This window comes from Physeter macrocephalus, chromosome 21 (genome assembly GCF_002837175.3).
Source record: "Physeter macrocephalus isolate SW-GA chromosome 21, ASM283717v5, whole genome shotgun sequence".
Lineage (NCBI taxonomy): Eukaryota > Metazoa > Chordata > Mammalia > Artiodactyla > Physeteridae > Physeter > Physeter macrocephalus.
The window spans coordinates 97,871,284-97,891,949 of record NC_041234.1 but is presented as its reverse complement, the minus strand read 5'-3'; the positions used below and the strand labels follow the sequence as shown (position 1 = coordinate 97,891,949).

The 20,666-nt window shown below is 36.7% G+C and overlaps 1 long non-coding RNA gene across 1 annotated transcript in view; it reads right to left on the bottom strand.

The window, feature by feature from the left end:
- Nucleotides 1-7,889: 7,889 nt before the first annotated feature.
- The window catches only part of LOC114484706 (uncharacterized), a 48,614-nt gene continuing 35,837 nt past the window's right edge, over nt 7,890-20,666 (bottom strand). Inside the window, exons 2-3 of the long non-coding RNA XR_003677894.1 lie at nt 15,453-15,627; nt 7,890-8,128 (exon numbers count right to left, since the gene is read on the bottom strand). This is a non-coding gene — a long non-coding RNA (uncharacterized lncRNA). The remainder of the gene's footprint in view (nt 8,129-15,452; nt 15,628-20,666) is intronic.

The following is a 20,666-nucleotide window of genomic DNA, read 5'->3' as shown; positions in this document are numbered from 1 at the left end:
AACTCTATATACAGTGTTATATTAGCTCTATTTTATACAGGTGCATATTCATGTATATATAGAGAGAGGAAGTTCACCCAATATCCATAGCGTTCCCTCTAGAAATGGAATTTCAGGTGATTTTCATTTTCTTCTTTATACACTCTGAATGTTTTGAACCCAAGCAGCATCCACAAACTTAGCACGACAGTAGAATATCAACAAAAATCACATGAAGGATGTGGACTGGATTGATAGAAAAATGTATTGTATGTTAGTTATTAATACTCCAAAGCAGAAGAAGGAAGAGGCTATAAAAATCGTTGATCCAGTTTCAGCTGATAATCTGGTGATCTGGGAGCTATATTTAATCCATAATAAAATGTGTAGGAGACAATCCAAGCATTTTGCTTTGTTCTAATGAGCCAAATGGTCATATATGTAATCCTTACTGATCCATTACTACTCTCCTAAAATTAGATTGAAGTAGCCAATGCTAAGGATACAAAAATAGAACTCAACAGCACTTTTCAACTTTGTGTTATGTAAATCCAAAGAGGCCCATTTAATTCTGATCCATATTTAACAGGAGGGATTTGAATGAAGTATAATGAATTTGAAAGAGGTTATAATATTTTTTGAGAATGTGTATATTCACTAAAAATATTAATTTGAAAATAGGGTCTTATACTCTAGTAAAGGCAACATATTGAAGTTGATATAGAACGCTGTCTAAACCAGTGTTTCTCCAAGTGTGATTCTCTAGTTATGTGTATCAGAATCATCTGTGGTACTTGTTAAAAATGCAGAATCCTGGGTCCCCTCCCAAACTAACTGAATCAGAATCTCTGGGAGTGGAGCCCATGTTATATGAATTTTCAGCAAGCTCCCTTCATGATGTTAAGCGTACTAAAGTTTGATGATCACTGTCCTAGAGGTAAGATTTAGTCTCTGACAACGAGATATTTTTTATGTTCACAATATAGAACCATGAAGGAGGATGCAGTTGGACTGCAAAACTCAAATTAAGGACTCAACTGTCTCTGAGGAACACAGTGCTGAGGACAAACCCCTCCCACTATGCCTCTTGTGGTAATCTGGACTAGTGCATCTCGAATCGGGTTGAGTCTCAGAATTTCCTGGGAAGATTCTTAAAGCACAAATTCTCAGACTCCACACCATACCTACTGAATCAGAATCTCTGGGGAAAGGATGTGGGAATTTGTCTGATTTTTTTTAACATTTTCGGGCGATTTTGCTATTTGCCAGTTATGTTTGGAAGCCTCTGGTCTAGACTACATGGTAGACCAAGGTTTTCATCCTGAACTAGTTTTCCTTTCTACCTAGAAGTTCATTTTTCCAGGCCCCTGAGTCTGCCATAGAATGAAACTGCGTGTTTTTTGTTTTGTTTCATGTTTTAGGAAATTGATCAAAATGCTGATCACTATGACATCTTATAGAGACTTGCTCATGGGTGCAGCTGTGTATCATTAGCTCCACTGACACTGATTTCTGTTAACTGCATTGTGCAAATAAACTGTGACACATTGGTTAGACTGAACATTAACAGCAAATATGAGTGATCTACTGTGAGTAGGTTATACATGTATAAAACCAAAGGATTGAAATTTTAAAGTTAATTTGACTAAATTTATTTCACCCCATTGAGAGGTGAGATTGAGGCTCATGAACCTTAATTATAATAAAATGTTCTGTGATTCTTTTATTGGTAAATGAAATTATGTGGAAACTGGCAGTTCCCTCAAATTCAAAAATAATTACACAAGAAACCTTTTAATAAATATACCTAACCTCTTTCTGGTTCTTCATGGTTTTCAAAAATCTTTCACATACATACATTTTCTTATTTTATTAGACCCTCGGAGGAATATGTGAGGTAAGAATGTCTAATATTAACTTTTCCATTTTATAGATGTGTAAGTTAAGGTCTAGATGTTAACTAATTTGTGTGTAAGTTTGCCTAGAGCTAATACAATCATAGAACCTAGCCCAGAAACCATGTCTGCTAAGACCAGGTGTCTTCCCCCCACTGCATTATGCTACCTCCTTCACTGAAACCCACTCAAGGTGGCAAGCCCTGGACAAATTGATTTTTTTTCTCCTTTAGAGGAAAGAAAAAGGGAAGAAAAAAAGTCTTTAATTGGAGTTTTTTTCTGAATTCTACCCTCACTGAATGCTGCCTTATTTAAAAAAAACAACAACAACTCATTTTCAGAAGGGTTTGTTTAGTCCAACCCTCTTGCAAATAAGTCAGTCACTTAGCTACAAATCCAAGTGCACAGCAGGTCCACACTGGTGCACTCATTATATGAAAAAGATAATAATCTTTATTGATAAACAGAGTTTCAGACCACTAATACATTACTTCATAAAACCATGAAAACAAAGAATGCTATGCGAGACTGCTCTAGATATTCTTACTAATGGGCAGCTAATAAAAAGAGGTCAAACTGTCATGACTGTATTAAGCACATGAATATAAGGAGAAAAAATATCAGCAGTTGGATGGAAACTTAAGGATAAAAGAAGATTGTAAAGATGTTATTAAATAAGGAATTGAAAAGTTAGGTCATGCTGGCCTCATCAAGGTACTATTAGGTTACTGACAAGAACAAAAAAATAAAACAAGACAAAATGGGAGCATTTTGAAAAAGAACATATGTCAGAACAGTGATGCAGAATGAAAGTAATTATTTTTACTTTAGAAGATAACCCTTTAGATGCTGCCTGCCTTGTGACAGTTTACAGTGACATGGCATACTCAAATACAGATCAACCTTTCCAGCCCAACAGGAAATTTCATGTGAAGCACATTGGTAGAAACCAGAGAAGTTTCTTCAGTACAAATCAAGGATTTATACTAGACCTTAAAAAATAATTTCTGTTGCTGAGGAACAAGACTTTTATCTCATTTCGTAACTGTCATCTCAGCTGATGATTGTGCAGCAGAGGTTTCAAAATAGAGGAGCCAGGTCTTAACAAAAAAGTATAAGCGGTTTTATAAACCTTATCAGCCAAACTTTCCTTGATCATAGCTGAGTTTATCCAAACCAGATTTTTGTACAGTATTTATGTGTGCCTAGAGGGTAATAAGCATGATAAACCCAAAGAATAAAATAAAATATATTTAGCCATATTCTCTCCTGTGCCTAAGTCTCTCTCTGGGAAGTGAGTGAAGTGGTTAATGTTTTTAGACTACTTACTGCATAACTGCTAGAAGGGCCTTAGTTGGCTCCTTAAGCCTCTAACTTACTCCTAAGGAGAGACTTACTGGGAATATTAACTTCCAGATTATATAAAAAGCTTGATCAAGTGTTAAAGGTACAAAGGAAGTATTACAGTCAGCCTTCCATATCCCCAGGTCCTGCATCCGCAGATTCAACCAACCACAGATCGAAAATATTAAATAAAAAAAAAATTCCCAGAAAGTTCCAAAAAGCAAAACTTAAATTTGTCATGCTCCCAGCAACTATTTATATCACCTTTACATTGTATTTATAACTATTTACATAGCATTTACATTGTGTTAGTAATCTAGAGATGATTTAAAGTATAGGGGAGGATGTGCATAGGTTATATGCAAATACTACGCCATTTTGCATAAGGGACGTAGCAAATCCCTGGGGATCCTGGAACCAATCTTCAGCATTTGGATATCTAGGAATGACTGTATTCTAGAATATGCAAGGAATACAGTCAGCATGACATAACTTTTAGCCTAGCTGAAAAAAAATGCTCCAGAAACCACAGTGGGCCATGTTTCCCAAAGGAAGAAACAGGAGCTAATCTACCTGGAATAAGTGAGTATTCTTATTTTCTCTTACACCGAGAATTATTTAATAGCCCAACAAGGGGTGGTTCTCCATTGCTCTGTCATATGATCATATAAGGAAGAATCACATATAACAAGGATACCAAACACTGATCTGGGAAGAAGATGGATATATATATATGTGATTATGGTTAAGGGAGAACCAACTTAAGCAGGGATATATATATATATATATATATATATATATATATATATATATATACTCCCAGATCAGTATTTGATACCCTTGTTATATTTCATTTTTTCTTATTTTTTTTATTTTTATAGCATTGTCATCTAATCGTTTTAAAATAGAAATATTATGTTTAAGTGAATTTTGTTGTTCTCTTTTTTTAAAATTTTCTTATTGAAATAGCAACATTTCTTCTATATTTAGAGAAACAGGCAAGGAAACAGAAAAATAATAACTCTCCAAATCCTGCCACCTAGAAACAACTACTATTAACATTTAGTGTTCTTCCATTCACTCATCAGTATAGAAATAGTTTATGTTAAAAATGCAAGTTTTATTGAGTTAATTGATAAGATTGAATCACTTCCTTCTACCTCGGTAAATCAAATGGCTTTACATGTTATCCCTCCCTTACATACAAAAATCATATCTCTTCTTTGACATATATGGAAACCTGTTCATATAAATGTTTAAGTGGATATTAAAGTATGCTTTTCTTCCTGTTATTTTAAATCTGGAATATGTATTTAATCTGGTATTCAAAGATTTTTGAAATTCTACCAATTAATAGATGGTTGATTTCTTAGACAGACCCATCTTACCTGAAGTATAATAGTGCTTATAATAGTGTCTTTCACAAGAGTCAGGATTCAGTGTTCACCCTGGATTCACCTTTGAATCGGAATTGTATCATGGATGTTTAATAAATTGAGTCCTTTGATTAAAAAAGGAGAAAGAGGGACTTCCCTGGGTGGCACAGTGGTTAAGAATCCGTCTGCCAATGCAGGGGACACAGTTTCGATCCCTGGTCCCGGAAGACCCCACATGCCATGCAGCAACTAAGCCCGTGTGCCGCAAGTACTGAGCCTGCACTCTAGAGCCCGTGAGCCGCAACTACTGAGCCCACGAGCCACAACTACTGAAGTCCACATGCCTAGAGCCCATGCTCTGCTACATGAGAAGCCACCGCAGTGAGAAGCCCGTGCACGGCAATGAAGAGTAGCCCCCACTCGCCACAACTAAAGAAAGCCCGCGTGCAGCAACGAAGACCCAGCACAGCCAAAATTAAATAAATAGATAAATTTATAAAAAAGAAAAAAAAAGGAGAAAGAGAAAGAAAGAAAGAAAAGAAAAGGAAAGAAAAGAAGCAGTATTTTTTACCTCTAACATGAGGAAATCCTTATGCTTTAGAATTTATAACAATATATCTGTGGCAAAATATAACCTGACTGATTTACTGTGTGAAAAGATTGTGAGAACTAGGCATGACATATCAAAGTAGTGAGGCATTTGGCAAAAGTTTGACAAAGATACACTTGAGTGGAAATGACTGAATATTTTTAATTAAAATTAGAAAAATAACTAAGGCATTGGTGCTCAATGGAAAAAATACACTTAAAGCTTTGTGTTCTATAAAGAGAATTTTGAGTATGCACCAATATGCATGCATTAATATTTTTATTTACTATGTAAATAAATCAACTCTATGGAACCAATTCTTCCACTGAGGCATGAAGAAATTATATAGGAAAGTAACTCTCAGATGAATCAATGAAAGAGTAAGCTATTTAGCATTTTACAATTCTCTTTATTCATTCATTCCATTTCCCACATGAATATGCCCCAAACCTCAGAACCAGAATCTGTAAAATTACAACCTACAATAACATGCACTTTCCAGGAAAGTGCTATGTGCTAGCACTTTGTGTATCTAGATATGCTTATCTTTGAGATTTTGGGCTATTTAAAATGCATTATGCTTTATAAGTATCCTTTTTGAGATACCCACATTGAAAACGTTGTTTTAAAATAATACTTACACTGCACTCTACTTTCTGCAGTTAGAGGCCACACTCTTCCCCAAAGTATTTTGCAGGGCTTTTACTGGCAAAGAATTTCTCGCTGCCTTCATATTTCAGATATTGGTTTACAGGAAATTCATACACCCTTGGAAAGTTCTGGGAAAGGATAGTACACATTCGTTCAAATCTTTTTTTTTTTTTGATTAAATATGTGTGCATGATATAGAGGAAGTTAATCGTGCTGCATACAAAACACTGCTCCAAGTCACAAGGTGTTTCAGGGATATGGGAATGCAGCTAATAAAAACATTTATAAAATAAAATATGTCAGGTGAACTCTCAGGAGTTCTATTTCTATTATAGATCCTTTGCATAACAGAGCAAATGGAAACATTTAGATAACATTTAGATACGTCAATAACCAAAAATTCTAACACTATTTCACTGTGTGTCAGTAGCACAAAATAAAAGAGAGCCTTAGAAATTCCTGATGGAGATAAAAATCAGCAACAGCTAATCAGGGCGTGGGAAGAGATCTGAAGAGGTTAGGGTGCCTAACCTCTTCAGGTTTAGGAGGTTTTAGGAGCCTCAGGCTCCTAAAAGTAATTGTACTCATCTGAGATAGAACTTTTGCACCATCAGCATTGTCAGAAGCATTAACACCTTATGCATCTGCAAATTCCAAATTCAGAATTTCTGATGATCAAAATGGATTTGGGTTTGAAGTTTGCTTTTGTAATAACTGTGAAAGAAGGATTTTCCATGTAATTAAGGGTTTGAATCAGATAACCGAGGGAAATGTTCAATTTGATAAGAAAGTACACTTTTCAAGCCCTCTTTAAAAATCACTTTGATGGTTTTTATTTCCTTCATCATAAAAGCACCATGGAAAACTTGGGAAAAATACAAACACAGACAGAAAAATCGAAATTTCCAATAATCCAATAACTCAGATACCTACAACTAATATTTTAGACAGCAGAGGTTGACAAACTTTCTGTAAAGAGCCAGATAATATATATTTTAGTCTTTGTGAGCCACATAAGATCTGTCAGTTTTGCGTTTTGTTTTTGTTTTGTTTTATTTTGTTTTTAACAAACCTTTTAAAATGTAAAAACCCTTCTCCTTCTTAGCTCAAAGGTCATACAAAAACAGATCCTGAACTGGACTTGGCCCACGGGCTATAGTTTGCCAACCCCGTTTTAGTGTATATTCCTAAAGGTCATTTTGCTTTTAAAGATTATTGTTTTCAATATAAAATATTTGAAACACTCAAAAACAATATTTAAAATATTAATATTTTACATTACCAATTTTCAGTATTAAACTTTGCTGAATCTTATTTTAACTCTTCCTTCAAAAAGAACTCAATATTACAGATGCAGCTAAAGTCTCACTCCCTTCCCAGGAATCAAGTTCTAGAGGTTTTATTTTCCTGAAGTTATGTATATATTATTGCTGCACATAATTTTTAGACTTTTACTATTTCTACATATACCCATAATGATACTGTTTTGTGTGATTTTTAAAGTTATGTAAAATAATTGTATTACATGTACCTCGTGTTTTACATTCAACATTATGTTTCTAGATGTCTCCAAGTATTTCCCCCTATTTAAGTCCCCTTAATAATGCTATATACACACGTATAAATTGCTATAAGTCATTCTAATCTATTTTAGAGTGCTTGTATTTGACCGTATCCCGTTAACAATTAGTCTGTGTTACTGAATGCATTAACCTCACATCTTGTACATCATAGTTTAGAGCTGAGGGGACTCAGAGACTATCTAGTCCAAATCCCTCATATTACAAACGAGTATACAGGCCCAGTAACAGTAACTGGCATGTCCAAGATCACATAGCAAGTTAGTACCATATTCAGAACTAGAACTGAGCTTTTGTGCTTATACTAATAAAGCTAGCACAACCCATGTGCTCTTAATTGGGGCGCAGTAACAATGGCAAAGTATTTACCTTGCCTTGCTGGCATCTGTAGAATTGCTGGAACTCCTGCTCCCTTCAACTTGTTCCATTCAGTGAGTCCCTGAGGAATATCTCACATGAACATGAACATGTGCATTGCTTGATTATCACATGGTGTCCATCACGTTCCTTTCAGATGTCCTCAAGATGGTAGTTCTCTGGAGGGTAATCTTCTTGGATATGTTCTGCCATCTTCTTTCCCTGGCTGCTACAATTAACAGCTCTCACCTGCAATCACAAGAGCCCAAATAGATGATGTCCTCTTTGGTGTCTCCTTTATGCCCTTCTGTAGGCTGGTTTGGTTTGTTGTTCCAGGTGTTGTGCACATGTTGTATTCTAAAAGTGACCACAAATGAAGAACATATCTATCACATTACTAAGTCGTACGGAGATTTAGTGAAGCAGATTTTTATGAATTTAGTGCAGCTCCTCTCCTTTGGACTCTGGCAGAAGAACATGAGGACTGGACAATGGGATAGTGAAAGTGACAAGATCATTCTACCCATATGAAACTGACTGTTGTCCCTTGGACAAGGCTTATCTGCCACAATTTTCTCTTTGCTAATAATGAGCTCCATCCTCACTCCCAATCCAGGATGGTCTCTAACCCTTCATAAAAATAGTTACCTTGCAGTCTATTCTACCAACCCTTCAGATATGCCCAGAGAGTAGAGCTCTAAGATGATCAGTCTATTTCTCAAACTAAGATTTCCTGATGTAAAAATTCTATAGAAGAAATTTTTTTATTACTTTAGTCCAGCCTTTCCTATAACCTTCTTATTCTGGTATTAAAGATTTAATATAAGAACACATTTTCTTCTAATCCAAGCAATACATTCTTTTTTCCCCTCTGGCTTTGTTGAGATAAAATTGACATACAACATCGTGTAGGTTTAAGGTATACAATATGATCATTTGATATATGCATGTATAGTGAAGTTTACCACAATAAGGTTAGTTAACCTTCACCTCACACGATTACCATTTAGTTGTGGTGGTAAGAGCAAAGGTCTGCTCTCTTAGCAACTTTCAAGTATACAATACAGTATTGTTAACTATAGTCATTACGCTGTACACTACATCCCCAGGACTTATTCATCTTAGACCTGAAAGTTTGTATCCTTTGACCAACATCTTCCCATATACCCCATCCCTCAGGCCCTAGCAAGCACCACGTTACTCTCTGTTTCTATGGGTTAGATGCTTTTCCACTGCACATATAAGCAAGATCATACACTATTTGTCTTTCTCTGTTTGACTTATTTCACTTAGCATAAGGTCCTCAAGATTCATCCACATTGTTGCACATGGCAGCATTTCCTTCTTTTTTATAGTTGCATAATATTCAAATATATATACATATATATTTTCTAAATCATCTTTATCTGTTCACCTGTTGATGGACACTTAGGTTGTTTCCATGCCTTGGTTATTGTGAACAAAGCTGCAATAAACATGGAAGTATAGATAACTCTTTGAGATAGTGATATTTCATGTCCTTCAGATATATATTCCAGAAGTGAGATTGCAGATCATATGGTAGCTGTATTTTTAATTTTTTATTGAACCTCCATACTGTTTTCCATCGTGGCTGTACCAATTTATATTCCCACCAATAGTAAGCACTACATCCTTGATCCACAGGAAATGTCAGGTGAGATTTCAGTATTTAACTACTGTGACTATGAATAAAAAGTTAACTATTTCCTATTCATTTTTCCCACTTTTTCTCTTAAAAACTAGTCAGGGTTAGTATAGTAGACATAATAATGCCTGCCCACAAGATGTCCATGTCCTAATACCTGTAACTTTTGTATATGCTACCTTACATGACACGAGGTACTTTGCAGGTTTGATTAAGAGTAAGAACCTTGAGATGAGAGATTATCCTGGATTATCTGGGTGGACCCAATATAATCACAGGGGTCCTTAAAAGTATAGAACCTTTCCAGGATGTAGTTAGAGGGAGATATGACTACAGAATAATTGTCAGCTGGATGTGATGTCGCTTATTTTAAAGATGGAAGAATGAGCCATGAGCCAAAGAATGTAGGTAGCTTCTAGAAGCTGAAAAAGGCAAGGAAATGAATTCTCACCTAGGATGTCCAAAAAGGAATGCATCCCTGCTGATATCTTGAGTTTATCCCAGTGAGACCTGTGTTGGACTTCTGAACCACAGAACTATAAGATAACACACTTATATCATTTAAGCCATTACACAAACTTGTTATGGCATCTGTTACAGCAGCAGTAGTGACAAACCACTCCAGTTAACAACCCATTTACAGGCTGTTTTATTTAAAATCTGCTTTGTTCCTAAAAGGCTAAAGTAGTGTACAAGGATGCATAACATAAAACAAGACAGTATAAATTAAACATTGGCACAAAAGGGGTAAAAAAGCAAATCAAGGACAGCAACATAAAATGAAACCTAAGAATGAGGTTAATACAAAAATGCATATCATACATACCTATATTACAGGTGAGCTCTAGCTTTCTAGTAGCCAATGCAAAGAGGGAAGCCTGATCAGTTCTAAGGATACTATATGCTATCGTAGTATTCATTTTATACCAATCGATTATTTGCTTAGAAGAAGTTCACTTTAACTTGAGACTTGAATCAGATGAGAAGTTGTCCCGAGAAAGTTTATATTATGCAATAATGTCCCCACCCAAATTCGTATGATAGAGACAATTCTAACTATGCTAAATTATACAATTAGTGATATATTTTGATGAGTCCACTTTGGTTTACAATTTGCACAAATCAATGTAACAGTGATCTAAGTTAAAAATCCTCACAGGGCTTCCCTGGTGGCGCAGTGGTTGCGAGTCCGCCTGCCGATGGACACGGATTCGTGCCCCGGTGCGGGAAGATCCCACGTGCCGCGGAGCGGCTGGGCCCGTGAGCCATGGCCGCTGAGCCTGCGCGTCCGGAGCCTGTGCTCCGCAACGGGAGAGGCCACAGCAGTGAGAGGCCCGCGTACCGCAAAAAAAAAAAAAAAAAAAAAAAAAAAAAAAAATCCTCACAAGCTTTCTTTCTAATACTTGAATCATTTGGAATTCCATCTCCTAAAATCAAGCAGTTTTAGGGCTTAATGACCTTAAATATCCTCTAGTTTGACTCGATATCTTTACAGAGGAAGGAATGGAGAGTCAGAGTGACATCACAATCACACCACAAATTACCATCAGAGCTGGAGATAGAATGCAGGTGTTTCCACATTTGTTGGTTCCTCCCATATACCTCTGTAAACTTCCTTAAAAGATGAGTCACAGTTTCTTTAAAACGAAGGCTTAACCTCCTTATTTTGGCATATTCTTCATCATAATTCCAAAGGGTACATATTCTTCCTCTGATCCAAGCACTGAATTCTTGATACCTAGGCAACTCACAAATACTACCTTTGGCTCTTTCAAAACTGGAAGAGCTAACTGGGGAATGAATTCTGTTCTTTTAGTAGACCTAGGTTCCTTCCATAGGTAGATTCCTTTCTTCTCCAAGGAAGAGAATTTCTTTCTCCCTGTACACTTTTAAAAATAGAAAATTCAGTGCAGTACAGGTATAAGAGACTCTTAGTAGAGGGGAAAAAAAAAAGAAAGATGGTCAACACTAAAGAAATGTTAGCTACTTATCATTCATTGAGAAAAATGCCTTTTAAGTCAGAGGAATCACAATGTGGCTTCATTTAGTCACACAATTCTGTCTCAAATCTTCCTGGTAAAATAGTGACAATAACAGATTGGCTTCAACCAGAATTCAGAAAGATCTCTTGATCTTATCTCATGCATTATCTCCCATCTGAAGACATAGATCCTTTTTTTTTAATTGAAGTATAGTTGATTTACAATGTGTTAATTTCTGCTGTACAGCAAAATGATTCAGTTACACATATATATACATTTTTTATATTCTTTTCCATTATGGTTTATCATAGGATACTGAATATAGCTCTCTGTGCTATACAGTAGGATCTTGTTGTTTATCCATCCCATATACATTAACTTACATCTTCTAACCCCAACCTCCTACTCCATCCCTCCCCTAATCCCCTCCCTCTTGGCAACCACAAGTCTGTTCTCTATGAAGACATAGATCCTTTTAAAAACAGCAAGAACTTAATACACGGTAGAGGGAAATGAGTGACAGAGCAACAAAATTTTAAAGGGTTGTTATTAATTTATATACTGGATGTCATGCCTTTGTTTTGATTATGGTATTTAACGGATGAAAATTCATTGTTTTTATTGAATATTTAAATTCTGGTTGTACATTGTCTATTTCAATACTGTAAATCATTGAGATCTTTAAATGCCAGAAATTGATAAATGAAAGTTAGGAATGTTATTATCTTTTAAAATATGCAGCAGCATTTTCATACTTAGGGAGTTTCTATTCTAACTAAAACAATATGTTCCCATGTTTAACGTTCTAGAATCAGAAATATTGCATCAGCCATGCAGATAGAGAAAGCACTAGACTTTACAATGAAATTTAAAAAGAAACAGTAGTTACGAAAGAGCCGTAGGAATGAATGCACACAGAAGGGGCAGAGCATGCCAGTTTAGAATTAATATATTTCTAAGCAAACAACATAGAAACTAGAGTCATATTTAGGGTGAAATGACTGTCACAAAGCAGGTTAAATAAGTCCTTGGAAAAGTAGGACACTTGGAAAAGTTTACAGATACCCCACCCAGGTACAGGTGTCTTTTTCAGAATAGGGAAAAAACATGTGGATTCTCTCTAGCCACCTGGCCAACCAAAACAATTAGCTTTCTGGGGATATCCTGCCTTGTTTCGTATCTGACAGCTAAAGTGCTCTTCTACGGTTTTTAGTTTTTTTGCCAATGGTCCTCAATCCTGCCCTGGAGGACCCACCTCCTTTTTGTTTTCTTGGTTTGTTAAGGAGCTCTGAATGGGATCTGTGGCTCCTATAGGGGTACATGGATGGTTTCAGAGATGTGGTTCTTAAACTCCCTGAAACTGTCTACAAATGTATAAGAATGTACAATTGATTAATTGAGTGTCCATATATATCCAGTGACTCAAAGTTGACTTTGAAGACACAAAGGCATAGAATTAGGATGATTATAGTATTTACAATGCCTTACATACTATCACACATCACATACCTTACAAACTACTTTCATACAAGGGTCTATCGATGAAGAGCTTATATCTCAGTTGGGACAAAAAATATACAGTTCAATTGTTTAATAAATATTTATTAAGTTTCTACTATGTGCCAGGCTCTGTTCTAAGTACTCGAGAAACACCCGTCAATAAAACAAAGATCTCTGCCCTAGAAGATCATCTTACATTCTGCATTTAACAAATATAAAACATGAGAAGAGTTTGAAAGCTATATATACTCTTATGCAAAGTGAATAGCAAAATGGTTATAGGCTGCAGAGTAAAGAACTTATATTTAAACCTCTACTCTTAAAAAAAAGCACTATCTTACATATCAGAAATACCCTGCCTTTCACACTGCTTCCTACTTTCAAATAACGTTAAGGAATTAAGTTTGAAACTTGCCTGGCCCTAAATCCTAGACTTAGCCTTAATAGCCTTCAATATTTTTTATTATGGATCTTCTCATTCAGGTTGATTGTAGAAACAGCTGGTCTATTTCAACACAAAAGTCTAGAGGTGAAAGTAGCCATGATTTTTTTTTTTTTTTGCCTCTTTACTAGAATAATACATTATTTCGTAGTGGTACAAACTTAGACCATGTGTATTACAAAGTATCTCTTCCTGTTTGGGTTTTGTGCCCTGCTGGCACTGTGCCTGGTAAAAGTGGTAAACAAAGCAATATCATTTTTTCTTTCCAATTAATAAGAAGGTAGCAATTTATTTTTAGGAGCACAGAAAATGAATGTACACATTTATTTAACTTGTGAAGAATACCAAGAAAAAAAGCATTTGCTGACAAAGCCTAAGAAATTTGGATGGGGATGTATATAAAACCATTGCAGATGAAAGAAATTTTAGTCAAACATATTAATTATTCAATATGTAGTTTCTGGGTTCTTAAAAGAAACTCATGCCTGAGAAGGAAAAGCTGACATGGTAAAATATTATAATGTTTAATTATAAATATTATATTACTAAATATTCTTACTAGTGGACTTTCTATCTTTTGGTCTGGACTAGTTAGTCTGCCTAATGTAAGCTAGAATACAGAATTGCCAATTTGTTCCTTTTAGAGGATGTTTGGTAATCAGAGAGAAAATCTCTTTTCCCTTGTCACGGTTACCCCCCTCATCAGCCACCGTGCAAATGCATGTATTTAGGGGAGTGCAGAGGGCTCAAAACAGAGTACCCCTTGTCTAGGAGAGAAACAACACTGTTCCTAATAAATGAGCCACAGGTGTCACCTTCACGTACAAAAGACAGTATGTACTGTCTTTGCATCATGCTCGTGACTCAGATTACCAGAACTCTTACCAGTTTTATTCTCCCCCCCACCCCCTTCTACATAGAGTATGTATTAGTTTAGCCTGAATGCTCAGTTCCTAATATTACAGAAGGTGTTAATCTTTTCTCTAAGGGTCAGAATGGGTTCTGGTAAATCATAAAACTGATGTTCTGGGAAGAATTGCTGTTCTAACAGAGTTCTCTGTGTCTTTGTATCTATGGAGGGAAGAGAAATTTTTCCTTTTACTAACTGTCTTTCCTTCTCCTTAGAGTGCCGATTTCATTTAGTAGGACAATTTTAAAACTATTCTTTAGAAAATGATTTTTGTCATTCTTTAAAATATCTAATTCTTATGGGGCTCATTATACAGGTTCTCCAGTGCGGCTTTCTACCCGTGTGACAACACACAAACAACATTTTCTCCTCTCCATTTTCACATCCTTAATACGTCTATACTCTCTACTATGAAAATATATCTACTTTTGCTTTAATCCCTATCTCTTTATCTGTTGTTACCTTTAGGTCTATCATGAAATCACTTTAAATCCAATAAATAAAATCGTATTTTTAAATTGCTCAGTTCTCAGAATTGGAAGAATGCTATTACTGAGAAAGTGGCTATCAGAACCCACCTAACATGGCCTTGAGGCACCTCTCAGCCCTAATAAACCAGAAGAGCCAGAGGTAAGAGCCCCCAACTCAGAGCTTCAGATGAGCTCACCCGCAGAGTCAATTATCTCTTTGGCTCTTCTCCAGCTGTTCAGGTTCATGGAGCAGTCTGCTTGGGCTGCCACAACAAAATACCATAGACTGGGGTGTCTTAAACAAAAAAATATGTATTTACTCACAGTCTGGAGTCTGAAAGTCCAAGATCAAGGTGCCACCAGAGTTGATTCCTGCTGATAGCTCTCTTCCTGACTTGTAGATGGCCACCTTCTCACTATGTCCTCACATGGCCTTTCCTCTGCCTGAAGAGAGATCTTTAGTGTCTTTTCCTCTTCTTAAAAGGCCACCGGTCCCATCGGATTATGGCCCTACCCTTATGACCTCATTTAACCTTAATTACGTCCTTAAAGGCCTATCTCCAAATACAATCACAATGGGAGTTAGGGCTTCAACATACAAATTTTGGGGAGACAACGTTCAGTCCATAACAGTACTATTCTTCTGTATCCTTGAATCTCTATTCTGAGGATTCAGTTCTCCCCCCTCCCCGCTTCCACAGTATAACTTACCTTGGCATGCCTCTTAGGTGACATTAATTGTACTGGGCTTTTCATTTTACTGCCTCTCTATTCCTGGTTCTTGGTTCCTTTGCCTCTATGTTTCAGGTACCACTTCTGTAGGCCTGTGTATTTAGACTGTTCAATGAGTTGTCTCCCCAGCTCTTCCCTCAGGAGACAGATTTTTCTAAGAAATGATAGAATGATTTTTATTTGATAGTAACATTCTAGTTGAATTCCCTTAAAGATAGGTGAACCTCACCCATTACCTGCCTCCTACACACCTGATATTGCTTATATGTGAAATCTAAAAAAAAATGGTACACATGAACCACACAAGCACCTGACCCTGCTCCTCCCTGTCCTGCCCTCAGTTGCTGTAACCCTAAATTCCAGTCAGGAAGCCCTGCCCTGTCCTGCCTGACTTCTCTGAATCCCACATAAACATCAAACAAACCACATACCCTATAGTTTCATTTGTTGCTTTGTTTTTAATAATAACCAAAGTAGCACTGCCATTCAGGGGTAACCCATGAAAGCTCAGTTTTTTGAAGGGTAAAATACAGTTATTTTTAACATTGAACCTGAACCTGAAGAGATGAAGTCACTCACTGACAACACTATCATGAGATTTGTTTAAATTAATTAAATTTTTCATGTCTTTTACTAAATTTTAATATATCACTGTTCCCACCCCTCGTCAACTGTACTTTTAAAAAATTGAGCCATATATCAGATGATACATCTCTGTACTCTAAACTCTTATATAACAAAATAAGTGTTTCCATGGTTTTGTGATATAGTTTCTTCTATAACAGTTTTTGGAATCTTTTCACTATCAAGTTTTATGAAAATTCCAGGTAGATGGCTTAGATTTTTGAGGGATAAGAAGGTGGCGTGGGTAAAGGAGAAACTATTTCTAGTGAGAAAAAGAATCCTCTGAAGAACTATGTACACCAGTGAATACCAAACAGAGACTTGAAATTGATGTCTCTGGGGCAAAACAGCTCATATAGCCTTAGGCAAAATTCTACCTACCTATCTGAACACATCTAGCTGATGAGAGACTATGTTCCTTGAGATTCTTCTGTTTTCCCAAATGTGCTTAACTTAGATTTGTATATCCTTTGTGCTTTCAGTGGAAATCCTCCAGGAAGAATTGCAGTGATTTAAAAATAGATAACTTGCCACACTTTCCTTTGACTATTTCAGTGGCATCTGACTACAGATTATTTGAAGAGTTCGAATTCCAAAATATCCTAAACCTGCATTGAAAACAAACAAAAATCTATGAGCTCTGTGTGTTCATTGTTAATGTACAGCTCTTGAAAACAAGAATTTCATATGTGCCTATCACAAAATCCAGGAAAAAAAAATGTGTACTTGATGCTTCACTGTCTAAAAGACTGCCTGGGCTTCCCTGGTGGCACAGTAGTTAAGAATCCACCTGCCAATGCAGGGGACATGGGCTCAAGCCCTGAGCCGGGAAGATCCCACATGCCGCGGAGCAACTAAGCCCGTGTGCCACAACTACTGAGCCCGCGTGCCGCAACTAGTGAAGCCCGCACGCCTAGAGCCCGTGCTCTGCAACAAGAGAAGCCACTGCAATGAGAAGCCCGCGCACCGCAATGAAGAGTAGACCCCGCTCGCTGCAACTAGAGAAAGCCCACGTGCAGCAACGAAGACCCAATGCAGCCAAAAATACATAAATAAATAAATTTATAAAAAGTAAATAAAAGACTGCCTAATGCTGAAGGATGAATAAAATTTGTCTTCAGAATTATTGTTTCTTTAGATCATATTATTTCTTTAATTGACAAGATTTTAAAAATAACATAGATGTTGCAAGAAGATTACTGTGCCAAACCCTTTTTTAATGGATTTTTTTCTTTTTAATGTTTCCACATTGATAATAAAAATAATGTGTAGTCATTCTGTAAATTTTGTAAAAATGTATCAGGAAAAGAAATAGCCTTTTCATAAACCCACCCGCTGGAGATGATTACTGCTAACATTTTGGCAAACTTCTTTCCAAATACTTCTATAAATATTATAGACTTTAAATATATGATTTTTGTATCATTTTAACTTAAGATTATGTCATAAGTATCTTCTTACATTACTAAAAAGGTTTTTTTAAAATATAATATTAAATGGCTATGTAATATTCTTTCATAGGGACAGTCCATAAATTTTTAAACATTCCTCTAATGTTGAGAATTTAGTTTGCTTTTAATTTTTCATTATTATAAATAACACTATAAATCTTGATACTTAAATTTCTGTACAATTTCCTCATTATTTCCTCAGGGTAAATTCCTAGATGAGGAACTATTGGATGAATTAAAAAACCTGTTGGAAAATAAAAAATACTTAATGCTGAGGTTTCTAACCTCTTTGGGTTTGCAGATACCTCTGAGAATCTGATATAAATTTTGCCCTTCTTCCAGAAAATGCTAGCAATTATAGTTTCCTTCACATAAAGATACTATAAAATGTTTTTTTAAGTATGTCTGCCTTACTCATGAAAACACATTGAAATTCTGAAAATAACAAAAAGCAAATTTTAATTTTGCTCAAAAGTAAATTTCAATGAGAATGTCTTTGTTTCAAATGAGTTTAAAATTTAGATGACAGCACATGCAATTTGAGTCACCAAGTGACTTTTGGTGGCCACAAGTGCTGAAAACTCTGACAAAATTATGTTGAATAACAAATTGAATCACACAGCTTTGCTGGATGAAAGGAGACTTGTGTCAATGAGCCTCAGAATTCTCCAGAATTCTTCCAGTTGAAATCATGTCCCAACATGTCGTTTGTTCTCAAATGAATAAAGACATCTTCTGTCAGAAGCTGTAATTTTTTACTTTGTTGATGCTGTCCATTTTACTAAGGGAGAGTTTAGACATCAATACTTCAGGGGCTTCCCTGGTGGCGCAGTGGTTAAGAATCTGCCTGCCAGTGCAGGGGACATGGGTTCGAGCCCTGGTCCGGGAAGATCCCACATGCCGCGGAGCAACTAAGCCCATGAGCCACAACTACTGAGCTCACATGCCACAACTACTACCCGCGTGCCTAGAGGCCGTGCTCCGCAACAAGATAAGCCACCGCAATGAGAAGCCCGCACACCGCAACGAAGAGCAGCCCCTGTTCGCAGAAACTAGAGAAAGCCCGTGTGCAGCAACGAAGACCCAATGCAGCCAAAAAGAAAGAAAGAAATTTATTTTAAAAATCAATACTTCAGTTTCAACATCATCTGAGCAAGAACTTTCAAAGAATTAGGTAATGTTTTTAAGTATCAGCAAATTTCTGCCTGTAGAAAAATTGACCCAGTTTTGGCAGTCTTGGCTCCACCCAGCAGAAGTTTCTCCAAGTTTGAAAAGTTTGTAAAGTTGCCTGCTTCCAATCCCCTCTTCCGGAATAGCAAGCTTGGCAAAACAAAACAACAACAATAACAACAAAATTTTTATGTTTCTTCCATGGCAACCATAGTTGTGACTGCAGGACTTTGAGTGAAAAGATTTTTCTTAACCCTACGGCCAAAAATCTTCCAATAAGCCTAACTGTCATCTGGTAAGTAAGCTATAAGTTAATTAATCAATCAAACACTTTAGAACTTGTTTTGTGGAAAGCCTATGTAGTCAAAAATTTCAAATTCTGTTCACCTTTCTTCACAAAGCCTCTTGAAAAGAAGGTGATTCCAGGTTCAGGCTTTCAGAAAGTTAACAAATTCTACAATATCTTAGGTCTAGCCAAAAAAGAACAGAAGGGGTAAGTCTCCTGGTGCCAATCTACAGGTGCACCACAAAGATGGCAACTTAGGCTTGGCTGTAGTCTCCCTTTATCTGCAGGGGATACATTCCAAGACCCCCAGTGGATGCTTAAAACAGAAGATAGTATGAAATATATATACACACACATATATATATACACACACGTATATGTATACACACAGATATATATATACACACATATATATACTATGTTTTTCCTGTACATACATATGTATGATGAAGTTTAATCTATAATTTAGGCAACCATTACTAAAATAGAACAATTATGCCAATATACTGTAATAAAAGTTATGTGAATGTGGCCTCTCTATCTCAAATGTCTTATTGTATAAATTTAATGCCTTTTCCATCTTAACTAAGCACTTGTCATGCACTGTGGCTGTAACTTTTGCAGTTTGAAGTGTGACAGCAAAACTAGCATGAATTTCTTTTTCCTTCCTTCACAATTTCATGGAGAGAAGATTCGTTCTTTTTTTTTTTTTTTTTTTTTTTTTGGCTGTGTTGGGTCTTCGTTGCATGCAGGCTTTCTCCAGTTGCGGTGAGCGTGGGCTACTCTTCGTTGCAGTGCGCGGGCTTCTCTTGCTGCCGGGCTCTAGGCACGCAGGCTCCAGTAGCTGTGGCACACAGGTTCAGTAGTTGTGGCTCATGGGCTCTAGAGCGCAGGCTCAGTAGTTGTGGTGCACGGTCTTAGTTGCTCCATGGCATGTGGGATTTTCCCGGACCAGGGATTGAACCTGTGTCCCCTGCATTGGCAGGTGGATTCTTAACTGCTGTGCCACCAGGGAAGTCCCGAGAAAATTTGTTCTTACCATAGATATTGGCAATTTAGAACTTATGAATTGTTTATTTCTGGAATTTTCTATTTAGTGTTTTCGGACCTCTGTCGACCTTGGGTAATAGAAATGGCAAATAAAGGGGGACTACGGTATAAAGATTGAGCTTCCTATAGAGTGAATGTGTCCCTCCAAATTTGTAAGTTGAAATCTAATATCTGATGTGATGGTATTAGGAGGTGGGGCCTTTGGGAGGTGATTAGGTCATGAGAGCAGAGCCCTCATGAATGGGATTCTTGCCCTTATAAAAGACACCCTAGAAAAGTTCATTGCCCCTTCTGCCATAGGAGGGTGCAACAAGAAGTCCATCTATGAACAAGGAAGCAGGCTCTCACCAGACACCAAACCTCACCAGACAGATTCTGCTGGTGCCTTGGTCTCGAACTTCCAGTCTCTAGAATTGTGAGAAACAAATTTCTGCTGTTTATAAGCCACCCAGTCTATGGTATTTTGTAAAACCAGATGTACAGTCAAGCATTGCAGATACTGTATAAAAGATATACTGTATAAAAGATACTGTATAAAAGAAACCAAGGTCTTCCCTGGTGGCGCAGTGGTTGAGAGTCCGCCTGCCGATGCAGGGGACACGGGTTCGTGCC